At 35.3% G+C, this 6,695-nt stretch overlaps 1 long non-coding RNA gene across 1 annotated transcript in view; it reads right to left on the bottom strand.

The window, feature by feature from the left end:
- Nucleotides 1–1,368: 1,368 nt before the first annotated feature.
- The window catches only part of LOC110261728 (uncharacterized), a 222,793-nt gene continuing 217,466 nt past the window's right edge, over nucleotides 1,369–6,695 (bottom strand). The window contains exon 6 of the long non-coding RNA XR_014811494.1: nucleotides 1,369–6,556. This is a non-coding gene — a long non-coding RNA (uncharacterized LOC110261728). The remainder of the gene's footprint in view (nucleotides 6,557–6,695) is intronic.

Genomic DNA, 6,695 nt, shown 5'->3' with positions numbered 1-6,695 from the left:
AGAATATGAATTCACATATGCCTGGCAAGTTAACTTAGATAACTCACTTCTTTTTCCTCATCCAGGAAGCATTTACTGATATAAAAAAAATCATAGAGACAAGCAAACCCCCTTGAAAAGAACTTATAGTTTACACGCACTTGCTATTATTATAAATCTGCCTGATAAACCTACATGGGTGAAGCTGGGTAACAGAAGCAAATCACAAATAGGCAGGGTAGAAGGAGCAATTCATAAATAAGACTAAACAATAGCACCTGACATTTTGAGGAAAATATTGAACCCACGCACGGCCTAGAGACCCTGGAGAGTTTTACATATCCTAAAGAGGAATGTGTATAAGCAGTAAAAGACCTTTAATTCTTGGAAATCCAAGATACTGCTTGGGTAGAATTCTATCCAAAGACCAAAACACAGCAGAAAATAGCCAAGACCTTGTTTGAGAGGACCTGGAAGCATCCTTTGGTGGCTGTGGGCATTGTGACTGGCCATAAGGAGCAGCAAGGAAGGAAAAGCCCCTGATGGTGCAGTTAAATGACATCAATGTAATGTTGCACAAGGTTATCAGGAGTCTGGGCCCAAGGAATAGAAGGAGAGGAAGCCATGAGTGTGCAGGCAGCAGAGCGAGTAGAAAGCCAATGTAGTCCTGACAATCCACAGGGGCTGAAATGGCCCTGAAATCTCACTAAAAATTTACATGGTCGGATCTGCATCCTGAAGGAGACTGGTGATGCCAGTGATGGTAAGGCTCCAAGTGTTGGTAAGCACATCTTCCATACCCCTTGAAGTTTTTCTAAGGGGACTGGAGGGGGAAAGAAAATTTGAAAGGGGTGATGAGTGTAGGTTGATTCTCTGCAATTACTTAGCTGAGTTTGCCAACTCAAGAGCAGAATTTCCTCCCATTCCCCTTAGAAGCTATACCTATGATGCAAAGTTTGTTAGAGGTTAGGTAGTACATCAATGGACTCAATGGTATTAACACATTAAAAGAGAAAATAAATAGTTACAGAGTCATTTCAATAGCTACCAAAAGGTGTTTTACAATTTAACACTGACTTATGACTGAAACAAACAAACTCTGATGAAACATTTATTAAAGGTAATTGCCTTGTACAAATAAAAGATAGCCAGCAAATACATATGGCAAACACACTAATTAGAGATGGAAAATTAGAAGCATTGCCTTAAGAGCAATCCACAAAACAAAAATTCATACTTTATACTTCAGGATTAATCAAAATTTTACAAATGTTCAAATATGTGATAAAGAAAGATAGAACAATAAGAACAATAAACCTAAGAACTGGAAAGAAATAAGTCCATTTAATTTTCATTTCCTCTTCTTTCTCTTATTTATTTATTTATTTATTTATTTATTTATTTATTTATTTATTATTGTGTTGATTGGATTGGTGCTGAAAGCTTTCATAGGTATGAAGAGTTTAGGTTCTTTTAATGTGGCTTATCTCAGAAAGAGTTTAGTGGACTTTTCTCTACATAAGTATGCCAAACTCTAAACTAGAGGCTGAGTGTATAAAGTAAAAAATTCCAGAGCTCTTTGGTGGTACAGCACGTTAGGGATCCAACACTGTCACTGCTATGGCTTGGGTCACAACTGCAGCACAGGTTCCGTCCCTGGCCCAGGAACCTCTGCATGCCACAGGCTCAGCCAAAAAAAAAAAAAAAGCAAACAACCACTTTTCTCAAAAAATCCATATGCTACAGAGGTTAAAGGTTTCAATAATTGAGATCTACAGTCAGAAAGATTCTCAGTTTTATCATCTTAATAACTGTGATCATGGGTCAAGTTAAATAATTTCTTCAAGTGTCAGATTCCTCAGGTTAAAGAGAGGATGAAGGTGATTCATAAATGTATGTATTGTCAACCTGATCATTTAAGCTGACAAACATTAATTCAAATTTCTACCTTTTACTGTATTTATATATTTATATAATTTTCTTTTGCAATTATTTCTATTACACATTTCAGAGTCAGACAATAATATTATTTTCATCATAAATTTTAGAGCCACTGTACAATTTTGTTTTTACTTTATTAGGGAAATTTGAATTAAAATGGTGACGAAATATCACTACATACCTATAAAAATGGCCAAGATCTAGAACAGTGACAATACCAAATCATGGTAAAGATACAAAGCAATAAGAACTTTAATTCACTGCTGGGGAGAATGCAACATTGTATAGCCAACTTAGAGGATCTAGCAATGATGCTCTTTGACATCAAAGGAGCTAAAAACTTATGTCCACACAAAAACCTTCAAATGGACATGTATAGCAAGTTTACTCCACATTCCCTAAATCTGGAAGCAAACAATATGTTCTTCAGTAGGTGAATGGATAAATAAACTATGTTACACCTAATGAAATATTATTCAGTGCTAAAAATAAATGAAATTTTAAGCTATAAAAGGACATGGATGAACTTTAAATGCATACTAAATCCATGTGTAAAAGAAGCCAATCTGAAAAGGCTACATAGTCTATGTATGATTCCAACTATATGACATTCTTGAAAAAGTGAAATTATGGAGATGGTAAAAAGATCAGTGGTACCATGGGTTGTAGTGGAGGGATGAACAGGTGGAGGGCAAGGAATTTTTAAGGCACTGAAATTATTCTGTATAATATCATAATAGTGGATGTACATAATTATACTTTTGTGCAAACCCATCGAATGTACAAGACCAAGAGTGAAAGCTAATGTAAACCATGGGCTTTGGATGATAAGGATATGTCAAAGTAGGCTCATCAATTGTAAAAAAATGTACACTCTGTTGGGGAATGTTGCTAACAGGGGAGGCTGTGGATGTGCTGGGGCAGGAAGTATATGGGAAATTCTATACCAGCTTATAAATTCTGCTATGAACCTAAAACTGCTCTGAAGGAGTAAAGTCTTGAAAAAAAATCCCCCTGGAAAAGAGCAAATCACAACCAACCGTGAGTACCTTGAAATGGACATGTCAACAGGCAGTGCGATGTCCAGGACCCAAACACAGGCCATTTTCACTAAAATACTAATTGTAATAGAATGCTCAGTGTGAATCTAGTTGCTTATTATTCTGTGGCACTAATAAATCAAATTATTCAATGACAGCTGTGAAAAATTGTATTTTTCTTTTGTAAAAAAATTCACAGAAAAATGTGAACAGTTGGAAAATTAAAAAAAAAATAGCTGCAAATCAAATTGTAGCAGATTTTGTGATTTTGACCTTTCCTTCCCCACTCCCCTGCCACCTTAAACTGGTAAAACATGGGTAACACTTACAGAAAATTCTGACAAGACCACATTAAGGAAAAGTGATTTCCCTTCCCTCCTAGTCCCCTCAAAAAAGCCACTTATTTTGATAGCACAATCAATGAAATACCACTTTTTCCAGCTAGTCAATTTCCCTTATACATGTTTCATTCCAAAACCAAATGTTTGACATTATTTTGCTTTAGAAGGTTACTTTCACCATCTTTCATTTTCTAAGCACTGTTGCTAGGAAAAGAAAACAGATTATAAATTACTGCCTCTGAGTATATGAGTTAATATAGTTCTGTGTTATAAAGGGTGTCGTCAAGTGTTTCTTTTATAATTGTTCCACTCTATAGGGAACTTGAGTAAGTGAATCATTTATGAGAAAGACAAACTCAATTTGCTCTTCAGCATTAAATTTAATTTTGGAGAATTAAGCATTTATTCATTTAAAAAACTTTTAATGAAACTTGCTGTGTTCCAGAGACAGTACCGAGAACACAGAGAAGTTAAAACAAAGATCCTAGCCTTCAGGAACACACAACAGAATAATGGGGAGAGAAATGTAACTCATCCTAGAACAGGTGGTAATATAATATGTGATGTGCTTTAATGTGATGTGTGCAAGGTCTAGTAGAAGACATCTGAATTTAAGTGAAAAAATTTAGGTGAAAAAATCCAAGGGGTAGACATTGGTTAGAATAAAATAGAGACAGGGTGAATTATAAGAAGAGTGAGCCATGAGGTAACTCAGGGGCTTAAGGTGGCTCAATCCTGCAAGCTCTTTGGCCTTGCTGGAGAGCGATTTATAAGATGATTATGCTATGGTCTGAATGCTTGTGTCCTCCAAAATTCATGCGTTGGAATCCTAACCCTGAAAGGTGATGACATTAGCAGGTGGGGTGTTTGGGAGATGCTTAAGTCATGAGGGTGGAGGACTCATGAATGGAATCAGTGCTGTATAAAACAGAGAGAGAGAGACCTCCGGAGAGACCAGAAGCCCCTTCTAGCATGTGAGAACACAGTGAGCAGGTGCAGGCTATGGACCAGGAATAGGGTGCTCACCCAACCATGCTGACACATTGATCTTGGACTTCCAGCTTCCAGAATTGTGAGAAATAACTTCCTGATTTTGCAAGTCATCCTATCGCGGCACTTTGTTACAGTAGCTTGAATGGATTTAGACAGGATAGTATCAGGAGATGATGACATCCATAAGGACTATAATTGTGTAAGCCAATTCCTGTAATAGTTCTCTTAAAAATCTCTCTATCCCATTGTTTCTGTTTCTGTGGGGAACTCTACTAATATAGCAGGTAATGTATAAGTCTCCCCAGGCCTAGGTAATGATGAGGTTTAAATAAAGATAGGAAAACTAATGGGCGACTGTACTTGAATCAGCAGGATAGAGCTGAAGTTTGGGAATTTGGCATCTGTAGTTTTAAATCCTAGCACCTTTCTTACCTTCCTGGGTAAGCACATTTAGAAAATGAAATACCTTTAGAAAATGAAATATGCTTTATATTTATGGAAAAGAGTAATTCTCTATAAGCATCAATAATATCAATAACTTATATTTATTAATCACTTACTCAGTGCTAGTACTCACTTAAGCCTCATTCCAAAGCCGTGGGAATAGACAGAGTTATTATCTCCATTTTAGAGCTTCAGGATTGGAGGCACAGAGATGTGTAGTAATTTGCCCAGTGTTACACCGCTAGTCAGTGATGCACCGGGTGGCCAAGTCCAGGCAATTCACTTCCATTTAAAAATATCACACTTCACTGACTTTCTAAGTGGAGTCAAAGAAAAAATAGACTTCTCTTACTTTATAGGCTATTTTGACAACTTGATCGTCTTCCTTCACTTACACATTTTTGCCATTCCCATGTTCTAGATCTTCATGAGCTGGTTTGATTATACTGCCAATACACCCATTTAAAATATCTACAAAGAGATACCTCATGATACAACCACATTTCATGTATTTTGGTAGAGTTTACCATTCCTTAAGAAGCATGAACAGCAGACACATTTGCAGGTCATCAGTATCCAAAGTAAGACAAAAACTTAAAAGTGTAAGTTGTGGAATACATTTGAAATGTTTTCCCCCCAAAAAAAATTATTTTCTCATAACTGATTTTTAAACTCAATTCTTCATAACTTAACCACCACCTGTATGAAAATAATAGTGTATACTAAAGAAACATTCAGAGGATATTTGAATGAGATGAAGTTATATCCTATTCTTAATTTAAGTGACCTTGGAATCACTTCTTGAAATAACTGCTCATGAAATCTACAAGTAGTCAAGTTTTCTGAATTAATATTGGGTTGCCTCAAATACAAACACTTGAAAAAAATAGCTCTAAGGGATTATCCTTTATCAAAGGACCACTACGATTTCAGAGATGTCATTAAGACTATTAAAATCTGGATAGGTTTAACATCATTACAAAATAATGTTAACTTCCTAGTTTTTTCATCATCATTATTATTATCATCAATATCACTTAATGACTGGTCTTTTGCAACTGACACTTGCATAAAATAAAGAGGAATTTCTGTTAGAAAATTTAGAAGTCTAGTATTATTAGAAAATAGATACGGTTATCTTTCAAATTCTGTAAAGATTCATGATATTTATGTATATACTTTTGAAAATTTACTCTTGTGTACATGGGCTAATAAGAAACTAAACTTTTGTTATATTATTAATACACTGATTGTTTTATTTGTGATTTATGATACATCCAATGTGAAGAATTTATAGTCTGTGATTTGGTACTTTAATACTGATCTAAGATATATTCTATTTCAGTTTGACACAAATTGTTATGTTAAATGGGTTAACATTGCTTAACATATGTTGGTTGTATTTCAAAATGATTTGGCCCCCCTTTAAAATGTCAAATTGTAGAGTCATTTTTAGAAGATTCCAGTAATTTACTCAGACAACCTGGGTTGTAGGTAAGATGGATAATAAGAAACAGCTGGATCAGCTATTCTGCCATCAAGAGATATTATCATAAAAGAGAGAGGTTTATAGATACAAGTTCAAAAAATTTTAAAATGACAAAGTATCACAAAGACTATATAACCAAACTGATACAAGGAAAATGAGGTCAAGAAGTGACTTACCCAAAGACACATGGCTAGTTAGTATAGAATCAGCCTAGAATCCAAGTCTCTGTTTACCCACCCAATCCGAATGAAATATGTCCTGCCATTTGAGTGAAATATGTTGTGGTACAAGCCAAAAAGCATGATTCTTCTAGTATTGCTTTACTTGCTCTGAGGAAAAACAACAAAATACACCATTTCTAGGAAACAGTAAGTCTCTGGGGAAAAAATATAAAAAGAATCTGACAAAGTTAAGTCCAAAACTGTAGTTAGCTCTGGTGACAAACAGTAGTCTGTAGCTTAAACCTTG

This window comes from Sus scrofa, chromosome 7 (assembly GCF_054392235.1).
Source record: "Sus scrofa isolate SSC_HxYL_T2T_F1_AM1 chromosome 7, Sscrofa_HxYL_maternal_Yorkshire_Landrace_v2.0, whole genome shotgun sequence".
NCBI lineage: Eukaryota > Metazoa > Chordata > Mammalia > Artiodactyla > Suidae > Sus > Sus scrofa.
The sequence above is the reverse complement of the archived record's forward strand: the minus strand, read 5'-3'. Positions and strand labels throughout refer to the sequence as shown.